Consider the following 12,858-nt stretch of genomic DNA (forward strand, 5'->3'; position numbering starts at 1 on the left):
CAACAAGGAAATCAATGTTCTGCTTCAGCAGTCACTGAAGAGCTCGAGTGTAGATCTTTACCTGTCCCAGACTTGCTCATCCATGAGAATGAATTTCTTTGTATTACATTGGCACCCAGGAACTGGACACATTTTTTTTCAACATACCTATCTTACTGTCAACACTTTGAGGGATATTTCATGATTACTTCCTGGTCCTATTCAGTCAGGTAATTTTCTCTAAAATATGACAAAGGGAGTAAAGTTCGTTAACACTCATCAGACAAGTAAGCTGAGACTCCCTACAGCAACTCATGTTATTCAGAGTTGTTTTTCCATCTGAATCCTGGACAACTGAAGGAGAGGATGAAAAAATATTTGCTGTCAAATGTTTTCTGATGAAAGCTATGCTGGCTTGTTAATTGAAACACCCACCCATTTGTGAGATCCGATTACAGCGAAGAATCAGTGGCAGCCTTCTTCGTTATGATGAATGCACGACCTGTGTGTCATCCCTGGTCATGATGCTGATTTATGGAGTGCAGTCCCCCTGCCAGAAGCAGCTGCCATTCAGCTCAGCGATGCAGGTCAATGTTTGGAGGGACCTGCAGGGCATGGACAGGGCTTTGTCCTGAAATCATCTTTAAAAGAGCAAACAGATGCCAAAAGGGTCAGAAAAAGATCAAAGAGGGCAGAAAGGTAAACCTGTCTACCCACATAAAAGTCCATCAGACCGACCACATGAATGGGATAAAGGTGAAGGCCAGAAAGGGTGGAGATCAGAGTGTCTGGTTTTGTGCCCAGCTGATACTATCAAGTCCTAATTTAGAGAAGATAAGGCTGTACCTTTTATCTCACAGAACAAAGACAGAGGTCTTGTCTGCCCAGCTGGACAGGCCCTAGAATCATTATACTCCAATGTAGTGGGCTGAATTATGCCCCTCCTAAAAGATATGTCCAAGTTTGAACTCCAGTTCCTATGACATAATTTGGAAATAGGGCTTTAGCAGATGTAATTAAGGATCTGAAGATGATATCATTTTGGATTTAGGGCAGAACCCAAGCACAATGACTGGTGTCCTTTTCAGAAAAGAAAGGAGATTTGTTACTAAGAGAGACACTGAAGGGAAGGCCACATGAAGACAGACAGAAATTGGGGTGATGTGGCTGTAAGTTATAGATTGCTCAGGATTTCTGGCTGGGAGAGAGGCATAGGATGGATTCTCCCCCAGAGCTCCCTGAAGGAACCAGCACTGTCCACCCCTTGACTTTAGACTTCTGGTCTCTAGAACTATGGGAGAACAAATTTCTGCCAGATTAGCCTCCAAGTTTGTGGCAACTTATTGTGGCAGCCAAAGGACACTAACAGATTTCCTCAAGGTGCATCTGGATTTGGGAATGAGGGGAGTGAGTGAGGAAGAAAAGGCGCTCGAGGGGCCCTGGCTTTCCCCAGGAGCAGCAGGATAGCAGAGGTGCTGCTATACAGTGTGGGGGTCTGGAGGGTCTCTGCAGCCCAAGCACCCAGATGTCTCTTCCTTCCTCCATCCTGTCCCCCTTTCCATTCCAGTTTACTCCCAGTGTATCTACTCAGCTCTACCAGAGAGCTAGGACACGACGGCGAAGAACAAGCGGTGTCTGGACTCATTTGCCAGCAGTGGGAGGGCCTATGCCTGCTCCCCTCTGGGACCTCCAGGGATATCTTCCCTCCTCACCATCCCAGGAGAGTTTCTCCCTTTTAATCTTCTCTTCTTTGTCTTTCTGCCTGCAGCAGACACTGCATCTATTGTCTCTTGGCTAGACAAGGGGATAGCTGGTTAAAAGAAATTGCAGCTTCCTGCAGCCCTTCAGTGTTCGCTGCAGGAGACACAGAAGGCAGGTGGAAGATTGTGCTCATCAGAGGTTGGGACTAGCAACTGCTTCCCATTTTGTGTCCACCTCTTAGCATTTACTCACCTTCCTCTGAATCTGTGGGGGTGGACTTCTCTGAAATAAGTCAGAAGACACAGCCCAAGGTCAAAAACTCCAATAGATATAGAATCAGCAAGGCAAAATTGAACTTTACAAGTTAGATTTTTTTCTTTTAAAGACCAGATCAGATGCTTCTCTAAACTTCTTCCTACTGGGCACATAACTAATACCCAGTCCCGTCCTCAGCTCAGATGAGGTGTCAGAATACGCAGATGCTGGCCCCAGGATCTGCCCTGTGTCCTTTCCCCAAGATGCAGAGAGGAGCCACAGGTGCTGGGAACCAGATAGCAAGCCAGGCAGATGTGCTGTGCCCCCACCCCTCAGTTTCTTGCTATAAAAGACCCCTACACACCTGCAGATGGGGTTTGATTTGAGGCACATAAGGCACATAAGGCCCTTCCATCTCCTTGGAGCTAGTTTTCAATAAAGACTTTGTTCTATTTTGGAAAAGTATTTTCCCAAAATAAATGGCATCCTTTGATTTGGCAAGGAGCAGATGAACCTGACCTTCCTGAGTGGCTGGTCACAGAGAGAGGCACCAAAGTCAGGGAGAAAAGAGGGAACTGGTACCTGTGACCCTGCAGCATGGCAAGTCAGCCAGGAGAGGATCGGGAGTCAAGGCTCTGAGAGGCTCTCAAAGGATGGAAGCATGCATGTGCCCCTTGTCACCCCCTCATGCTGCTGGCTCTTCCTCACTGGGTGACACAAAGTTGGGCCAGCATTTAACAGGCAAAGACTCTCAGGTTGCCATGTGTTAGGTGCCTTGCTCAAGGTCAGAAGGATTCGAAATGGAAACTGTGCATGTGGAAGCACAGATTTCCAGCTCCCCTCCCCCAGCATTGGGTTCTTTTCATTAAAATGTAGCACTAACAAATTAAGAAAATGAGAATAAAATAATCAGGGTTTTTTCCAAGAAGGTGGAAAAATTAAAACAAGATAGTTGAGGCTTGGTGACAGGACAGCACACAGTGATGCTCTCTTTCAAAATGCATTCCTTGACTGTGAGAGCCAATAAAAATAATGTCTGGCAACAGAAGATTGGCTACACAAATCATGGTCCATCTCTATTTTGGAACACTGTGGAGGCATTGAAATAATCTATGTACACAGATAGAAAATCTTTTCAAGATCCATTAAATGAAAAAGCAAATGATTTCATTTGTATTGGAGATAATATATCTGCATTCATGCACACACATGTACTTAAAAGCATATTTGAAAAGAAGTCTGGAAAATAGTAAAGTATTGATAATAACTATGAGTAGCTTCTACACAGGGACAGGAAGTTTCAATTTTTTACTTCTCAGTACTCATTTATTTTGAAAGTAGCAATCATGAATTACTTTATAATAGAAAATCTATTAAAAAATAAACCATGTAACTAATCATGGCTGTCCCTGAAGCCTGAAGGAGCTATTGTATTCTAGAGACTAAGAAAGACTCCCAGCTGTGAGAGAGAAAGAGTCATTTGCTAGTCCTTTTGGCCCTTCAGCCAAAAAAAAAAGCCTTCTCCCTGAGCACCTATAATTTCCTTTTCCCACATTTTCTCTCTTTTCCTTTGTTTGGCATGTGATTAAATACTAAAAGTATACCTGAAATCTGCCTCCAGCTTGCTATATGACTGCACGCACACACACACACACACACACACACACACACACACACACACACGGGCATGCCACCTACTCTTCCCCCAAGGCACACACTTTGATGCATTGCTGAGGAGAGACAAAGAGGAACCAGTATCGGGAGGTAGTAAGAGGGCAGGGCTAATGGGAAATAGCAGATATGTTCTGAGTTGGGGGTCCCAGCAGCTCTGAGCTGTCCTCAAGCTAAACAAGGACATTCGAATCCTAAGACTTAAAAACTGGACCAGGTCATGCTGAACTTACTCAGCCATTTTTACTTGGCTTTGCCTCCTCCTTCTCTTTTTTTGACTACACACATGGAAAGTTTGCTTTTCCACCTCTGAGAAGGGAATAAAACATCCTTTTTTGGTTTGTACCAGACTTGCAAATTTGCAGGTAAGACAGAAAGTATGTCAGCTATGGATTCACAGGGAGCATGCAGAGTCCGTGTCTCAGTTTATCTAAGACTGGACCCTTAGGGCTCAGCAAACACATGCACAAAATGGGTTGGGGGCCACAGTGGCAGGGAGGGAGGTTTTGTTCTTGGATGAGACTCAGTAGCCTTGAGTCTAGCAGGAGACACGAAGGACTCTTCCAGGCCAGAAGGGGGCACCCTGAGGATCTGGATGGAAAAAGAGAGGTAGGAAGGAGGAGCTCTGAGCCTCTCTACAGGTGATCAGTTTGACTTACTCACCTGAATTAGGCTTAAGATTGAGCTATTTCCTTTTTGAAAACTATCCAAGGAAGCCACACAAGGAGACTGAGGGCTAGTGAAAAGAAGTGGCTTCGTGCCCTGGCAGGAAGCCCTGTGAGTGATGCCCCCTCAGCCTAGCCCTACACCTATCATGACCAGGCCCAACTGCTGGGTTGAGCCCAGATCTGTTTCTGGGAGGCAGGAACACAAAACTAATTTGGATGTCTAACATTTCTCTGTTAGGTGGCTTTGTGGTTAAGAACAAAACCATCAAAACCATCTGCAAATTCTTAATGCACATAAAATGCAGCTGCTACAACAGAACAATGGAGGCACTGTTTTTTCCAGAAGGATTGTGACAATCTTTGAAACAACATCTCATCCTTACTAGGACTGCAATTAGTAGGCATCTCTCTTTTGAGGTCACTTTTTCAATTAGGACTTTGAACTTATCCTGCTGTGTTTTTCAGCTCTCTGCTTTGATCCCACAGCACACAGAATAAAGTCCACACTCCCTGCCAGAATGGGTTGGTAGAAGGCAAATGGGCTTTGGAGTCAAACAAGCCAAGTTCGATTTCTTGCCTTAGTCACATGCCTGGCTTTCATCATGTGCCTTTCATAGGCTGCTTGGTCAGGTGAAAAAAAAATTCCACAAAGTTGTGATGGTCAGAATCACTTGGCCTATAATATTGACACTCAAAAAAAAAAAGACAGCAGTAATTGAAACCCAAGTCCCATCAACGGATGAATGTATAAACAAAATATGATATGTCCATTGAATGGAATATTATACAACCTTAAAAAGGAACACTTCTAACATTTGCTCCATGGATGAACTTTGAAAATATTATGTAAAATGAAGTAGGCTAGTCACAGAAAGACAAATGCTGTATGATCCAATTTATATGAGACACTTAGAATAGTCAAATTCATAAAGACAGAATGTAGACTGTAGAATGGTGGTTGCCAAAAGCAGAGAACACGGAAGTGTTTTGGTTTAGATCAAGAATGACCCTCAGTACTCTCATGTCCTCTGAGGTCAGGCTTTTGGAAAGTGACTGGATCATGGAGGCACCCTACGCATTGTTGGATTGGTCCAATGATGGGTTTATAACTGACATGCTGTAAGGAGAGGAGGCTTGGTCAGAAGAGGCGGTCCCTGAGGGGTGCAACCAGGAAAGGTGTATTCCTGTTCCCACTCCTCCCTTCTCTATCTGCTTTCTGTGAGCAGCTTGCCTCTGCTATGCCCTTCCATCTTGCTGTTTCTGCCCAAGCCTGCTGGCCATGGACTGAAACTTCTGAAACTATGAGGCAAAATAAACCTCTCCTCCTTTAAACATGGTACAGGTGTTGTGTTTCAGCAGCAAGAAAGTGACTAAGACAGGAGGATAGGAAATGATTTTTTAATAGGAGCAGAGTTTCAGCTTGGGAAAATGAAAATAGTTCTGGATGGTGGTGACAGTTGCACAATATGAATGTATATGATGCTGCCAGATTACACATACTGGTTAAGAATAGTTAAGATGGTGATAAGATTTGACACCAAAGATTCATGTTCTTGAAACTTGGTCCCCAATGTAATGGTACTGAAAGGTGGTGAGGACTTAAAGGCCCTTGTGGCAAATGATTGGGTCATGATTACCCTTATGAATGGATTAATCTTTATCTCATGAAGTGGATTACAGTGGTGCCTCACTTTATGAACTTAATGTGTTTTATGATTTGGGGGAAGATGGCTGCATTTGTGTTTGTGTGGGGAAAATGATGTGGTTGTGTTTGTCACCTGATGCAGAGTTTGGGGGAAAAAATGCTGAATGCTTTTGTTTGCAAACAGAAGCGTTCGTGAACTGGCATGTTACTGTAGATCCCTCAAGAGTGGGTAGTTACAAAAGAGGGAACCCTGTCCCTCCCTGGTCTCTTGCCTCTTCTCTTTCCCTGAATCCTCTGTCTTCCACTTCATGCCATTCACCAAGGTACAATGCACCATATGTGACTACCTGATCTAGTCTCCAGGGATTCAAAACCTCCTTTTATTATACTCTATTTCAGGTATTTTGTTATAGTGACACAAAACAAAGACAAACGGTAAATATTGTGTATATTTTGCCATATATCATGTAGATCTTATCATTTACATTTAAAAATGAGCTAAATACTATTGAAAAAATATTCTTTATGTGATTTGATCAAAACATGATATAGTGAAACTATTACTTCTCCTTTTTTAGTCCTGTATTCACACTAATACAAACTTAAAAAGAAAAGCGATATTTTTTCAAATGAGGTCTGGATACATTTAGGGAGCCCTGGGACCCTTTGAAAAATCTATGAAAAAACTATTTTTATAGTAATGAGAGCATATAACTTTTCCACACCCATTGTCTCACAAGTGTATTGCAGAGTTTTCTAGAAACTGCATAACATATAGTATCATAACTGCTTGAACGCAAAGCAGATATCAGACTCTGGGTGTCTATTTAAGATACACATGAGAGGGATTTGAAAAATGTGAAACCATGCCACTCTTCTTAGGAAATTTTAAAGAGCAAATATAGTTTTTGAAGAACAACATGTTATTTATATTTACCTAGGTATATTATTATTTTAATGAACTAGTAAACATTTTAAAGTGTTAATTTCTAGTTTGATAGACATCCATAAATAGAACTTGCATTAACTAGAGCTTAAAAATTCTTCCCAGTATCAAGCCTGGGTATGAGCTCAAAGTTTGAGAAACTCTGCAAAATGAGAAGCTATGAGATAGTCAAAGCCTTCAAATGTTCAGGAATCAGTGTAAAAACAGGAGGATTTGGAAAATCTAGGGAAACATGATACCGCAGAAGGAAACCAACCAAATCAGTAATGTACCAAGACATTATAAGAAATTATTAGAATTACAAGAAAATATGGATGGAATTTTAAAATAATTCAGAAAACTATGAGTAAGAAATAGAGAAAAACAGCAAGAAATCCTAGAAATAAAAAATACAATAACTGAATACAAAAATGCAATAGAAATTTTAAAAGCATATTTGATCAAGCAGAGGAAAGAATCAGTGAAGTTGAAGGCAGGATATATAAAATTACTCAATCACAGAAGGAAAAAGAATAAAAAAAATCAAGAAGGCCTACAGGAATTGTGGGGCATAATCAAACAAACTGTTCTTAAGGATCTAGAAGAGAGGAAAGAGAAAAAGGCCTAGCAAGCATATTTAAGAGAGTGGTGGCTGAAAATGTCCCAAATCTAGGGAAATATAATAATATCCAAGGATGAGAAGCTCAGAGGTCACCAAATTCAATCCAAAGAGGAATTCCTCAAGGCACATCAATGAAATGATTAAAAATCCAAGACAAAGAAAGAATAATGAAAGGAGCAAGAGATAAGAAAAATCAAATTAAAAAAAAACACACCAGTATGACTTTCTTTAGATTTCCTGAAACACTGCAGGCTAGAAGAATGTAGGACAATATATTTAAAGGACTGAAGTAAAGAACTACCAACCAAGATTTCTGTATCTGGCAAAACAATTAGTCAAATTCAGAATCCTCTGAACATTGAGGGTGTATGTATGTTAATTTATATTCTTTTATTTTTTACCTGTTTTATGTAAATTTAAAATTGCATATGCAGCTTGCATTATATTTCTGTTAGTACATTTTTTTTTTGGTACCAGGGATTGAACTGGGGTCCTTGTGCTTGCACAGCAAGCAGCAAAACCACTGAGCTAAATCCCTGGCCCCTAATTTATATTCTTAGAAGGCAGAGTGATGACAAAATATAAGTAATAACTATGATAATTTGTTAAATGATAAACAGTATGAAAATATAGTGACATTAAAAATTTATTTTTTATTTTTATTTTTTACAAGGAGAAAGGCAATTTATTATTCAAGAGAATATGCTGATAGGCTGAGGCAAGAAGCACCCCAGCCATGTCCCTGCCCTAAGCAGGGGTCTGAAATGAGGCCAACCCTGCCCAGAGCTTGGGAGAAGTTAATGGGGCTCCCTGTGGCACTGGGGAAGGACAGGCAGGCGTAGGAATGGGGCTTTGTTTTGTTAGCACCAGCAGCTGCCTGCAGCTAGACTTGGTGACAGGACGGTGTTAACCCTCCTGTGCCTCCTGAGCAGACTGAGGAGGGCCCGGTGGCGGTGGCGGAAGGTTCCCTGCAGGTGGTCACCCAAGTATGACTCTAAATTCAGACCCCACCCCTGCACCTCCAGTCCCTGTAAACATAAGAATGATGTGTGCCCTCCTCCAAGCCCCTCAGGACAGAATGAGGGTCCGAGACATGTGCCTGGGCTTTAGATGGCCCAGCAGCTTCCGGGATTTTTCCTGCATGAAGAGCTGGTCCTTGGTGCCCCCACAGGCCGCCATCTTCCAGGCACTGGTCATTGGGGCAGGCACCAGAAAGTGGCTCTGGGGCTTCTGGGCTACCACAACCTTCTTGGGCTTGGCCTGCAGGAAGCCTTGGTTGAGCAGGCTGTTGTCCTCCTTGATACTTGGCAGGGTGAGGCCAGAGGAGTTGGATGGGACATTTGTCAGCAAGGAAAGAGACTTGGGCAGTGTGGACATCATCAGCTTCACGTCCTCATCCACAATGTCAAGAGCCAGAGACTTCCGGACTTTCTTGATGGGGCTCTGCCAAAGCCCAGTCTTCCTTGTCTGCTTCTCAGGCCTCCCATCATCCTCAACAATGAGCTCGATGCTGGCCTCGGATTGCAGAACTTCCTTCAAGTCCTCCTCCAGGTGCGAGGTCTGGAGCAGGGGCTTCAGCAGCTCATACTTCTCCAGGGCATTCTTGAATGGTGTTGGTGTGTGGGCAGTGTTGTCCACGGAGTACTTCTGATCCGGGGTTACAAACACAGTGTGCTTCTGGTGCAGGGGCATCTTATCCCGGTGCAGGGGTGTGGTGACCACCACCTTTTGGCTGCACCCTGGAGTGGATGTCAGCAAGGGGCTCTCCAGCTCCAGGGTGTCCTGTTTGTTCCAGAAGTTCAGAAACTGTGAGGGTGAGAATGGCAGGGTCTTGATGGGGGTGCTCTTGGGGGTGAGGCTATTGCAAGAGTCCAGAAAGGACAGGCTGGCACTGTTCTCTGTGACAAGGGACAGGGCCACATGCCACTTCTTCTGCCGCTTGAGCACCAAGGGTGGTGTGCCAATGCCCGAGCTCCCGACCTCAGTGCTGGGGAGATGGGGATGAGCTTGCCCCAGCTGCTGCGGCTCAGGTCCAAGATGGTGTGGCCATCCAGGTGGTACTCGGTCACACTAGGACCCGATGCAGTGGGCTGGTGGGGTGGCACTGCCTGCTGCTGCTGGTGCTGCTTCGATGCCTGGGGCTGCACGGGGCTGCTGGGAATGCTGCCCTCTGCAGAAAGTTCCTCAGGAAGGTCAGACTTACTCAGGTCACACCACGCATCTGGGTCTGACTCAATCAAGTCCAGGGCTTCAGAGAAACTGGTGCCCACAGCAGGGATAAGGAGGTTTGCTGCCTCTACCACCCACTTGTAAGGCAGGCTGATTTCTGGTGAGGAGCCTTCCTGGTCCTCCTGCTTGGGGAATTCCAAGGGCTCTGGTGTGTGCACTGCATCCAGCTCTGAGGGGACAGGCTCCTGCTCCTTAGCAGTAGTGGCTACAGAAGCTTCCTCCTCACTATCCTCCTCTTCCTTCATGGCAAGGGGTGCTGGGGGCCAGCCGGTCACAAGACCTCCCTGGCCGTCTGCAAGCTGGGCCCCCTGGTGGCCGTCCTGGTCCTCCAGCTCCAGCAGCAAGTACACAGGGGGCTTGCAGTCTTTGGACTCGCTCAGGAAGCCTCCTGTGTCCACCTTCCTTTTGCTGGTGGAGTTCCAGTGGTTCTTCACCGCATTGTCCGTCCTCCCAGGCAGCAACTTGGCGATCTCAGCCCAGTGGTTCCCCAGCACTTTGTGGGCCTTGAAAATGATCCGGTCCTCCTTCTCAGTCCAGCATGACTTCACCTCAGGATTGAGGTGGTTGTGCCAGTGCTCACGGCACTGCTTCCCCAGCTGGCCCTTCAGGCGCTTGGCAATCAGTGTTCACTGCTTCGTACCATACTTCTTGACCAGCTCAATGACCTTCTGGTCTTCCTCTTTGGTCTGTGGACCCTTGACAAGGTCTGGATGCAAAACCCTCAGCCATGGGTACTGTCATTGCTGGTCTGTGCGGTTAGGAAAATGGCTGGCCAGGAACTTCCATTCTTGCTATCCAAACTGCTTCACTAAGGCCCTCAGCTGCTCATCCTCCTCGTGGGTCCATTTGACCTTACACTTGCTATCCCTCTGCTCCAGCACTTCTGAGTCAGTGTCCTGGTAGTGCAGCTCATCCAGCTCCTCACTGTGCATCTGCCGAGACATCCCCCAGCCCTGCCAGTGCTGTGCTCACCTGACCACCGGCCGAGCCCGGAGTGGGAGCCGGGCCAGGGTCAGGACACAGACCACTCCAGTCATTCTGGCCCTGTGCCCTGCACCGCGCTCCCGGGCCTCAGTGCGTCTGCAGGTCCCGTTGCCCACTTGCAGGAAGTGCAGTGACCGGCATGCACAGAAACACTTTCCTATCTCCCCAACATTAAAAAATTTAAATTGTGTGTATTAGGAGTGGGGTTAAAGTATAGATGTTTTTGTTGCTTTCTAGCAATCAAAGTGGATACTAAACTAAAATAATCCAATTTAACCACAAGATTTTTTTTGTATGATTCACCAAGTTTTCTGTAAGACACAGTTTCCTGTAAGATGCACAAAGCAAAAACCTGTAAAAATTATACCAGAAGTAAAATGCAGGACATCAAAGCATACTATTAGAGAAAATGTTAGACATGCTTAACTTTGTTTTTATTTGTACACAGGCATGGATCTAAGAATTTGTTTTGAATCTCAGAGAAGACTTTAGATGTGGACTTTTCAGCAATGCTAAAACTGTTTAGACTTTGGGAACTCTTAGAGATGAACAAAATGTGTTTTGCATAGAGATGTGCGTGTCTTTGGGAGTCCAGGGCCAGAATGTTATAGCTTGTGTCTAGATGTCCTCTCAAAGCCTCGTGTGGTCACAGATGGGGCTTTTTCAAAGGTGGCTAGATCTAGAGTGTGTGACTGGTTTATGATGCAATTCCAGGATTAAGGGTTCTAGGATTAAGGGTGTGGATACAATATAATGAACAGAAAGAGGGTTGCTGCTAGTTACTTGTAGTTGGTTCCTTGCTTGTTGCTTGCTGACTTTTGCTTGCCCTACTTTACCATAAACTGTTTCTCCTCTATGATATCTATCTGCCTTGCCACCCTGCCTAACAGCCAGCCAACTATGAACTGAAACCTTTACAAACTGAGAGCTAAAAACCCTTTCATCTCTTAACTTTGGATGTTGGATATTTTGTCTCAGAAATGAAAAAAGTAATGAAAATACATACCTTCCTGTTAGATTGATCCTTTGCATTATGATATATTCTTATGTTGTATCTCTATAAACACTTTCAATGTTAAAGTACATCAGCTTTCCTTTGTATAAAATTCCTGTGGTACTGTATATATTTTTCCACTGCTTACTTACAATCTTGATATACTTGAAATTGTGTTTTCTGAATGCAGCATATAGGTGAGAATTTTTTCCAGACCTTTGGATGATTACTAAACCATCAGACTATAACATTAAAAACATTCCCTTTGCAATTTAAAATATCACAGTAGCCTTTAATCATGGCATTTCCTTTATTATGTTATAACTTCTTCTATATCATGCCTACTGAAAGACCCTAGTTAGCAAGACAGACTCCATATTGCTGCTTGACCCACCTGCCGGTCCTTTAGATGAACTCAGAAGGAGGAAGCTTAGAAACCTCCTCCCCTTAGAAAGTCCTTTTAGAAATAACAATTAATCAACTATTGCTTTACAAATGTTCTAATGGCAGGATGTTCCCCTTCTGTACCTTTCGCTTGCTTTGCTAGTTCTACCCCATAGGGGGCCTAAAAACTGCTGGCCTCCAAGGTGTATAAAACATGTTTGTCTCCCCCCAGTCGGGGCTCGAGTTCGATGCTAGGCTCGGGTCCTGGCCAGTAATAAACTCCTGTGTGGATTTAATATCCGTCTCTGGTTGGTTCTTTCTTGCTGGGTCTAACATTCTTGGAGGCCCCAGCCAGCTGCTCTGGAGTTTATTATCTTGGAGCCATTGTTTCTTTTTAGGAGAGACCAGAATCAGACATCGGCAGTGTTTGGCCCCTCTGGACATCGATCTGCAGAAGGAGAGGCTACCCTGATGGTATTCCGGGGCTCCGGGTAGGCTGGTCCCAGTCAGGCCCTATTGCCGATCAACCGACCCACAGGAGTTTATTGGGAAAGCCTCTAGAGGTAAGAATCGAATGATTCTTAGTGCACTGTGGGTAGATAGGAGGAAGCTGGATGTGGCACAGATTCCTCTATCTAGAGTCTCTTCACAACAGCAAGCAGACTCACTGGGTTGGAGTCATCAGAGGGCGACTTCCTGGGTTGGGGTCCGTATCCATTTGGCCCCAGAGGTTTTACTTGGCCAAAGTTTGTCTTTGTCTGTTTATTGTTGTCTGCCTGCTTGCTCTGTGTGCCTTTTACA

The 12,858-nt window shown here is 44.5% G+C and overlaps 1 pseudogene; it reads right to left on the minus strand.

Moving 5' to 3' along the window:
- Positions 1-8,288: 8,288 nt before the first annotated feature.
- On the minus strand, positions 8,289-10,639 carry LOC101717419 (myb-related protein B pseudogene; annotated as a pseudogene).
- Between the last annotated feature and the right edge of the window lie 2,219 nt (positions 10,640-12,858).

Source organism: Heterocephalus glaber, unplaced genomic scaffold (assembly GCF_053883595.1).
Source record: "Heterocephalus glaber isolate CG9 unplaced genomic scaffold, H.glaber_assembly_v1.0 deba00001460, whole genome shotgun sequence".
In the NCBI taxonomy this organism is placed as follows: domain Eukaryota; kingdom Metazoa; phylum Chordata; class Mammalia; order Rodentia; family Bathyergidae; genus Heterocephalus; species Heterocephalus glaber.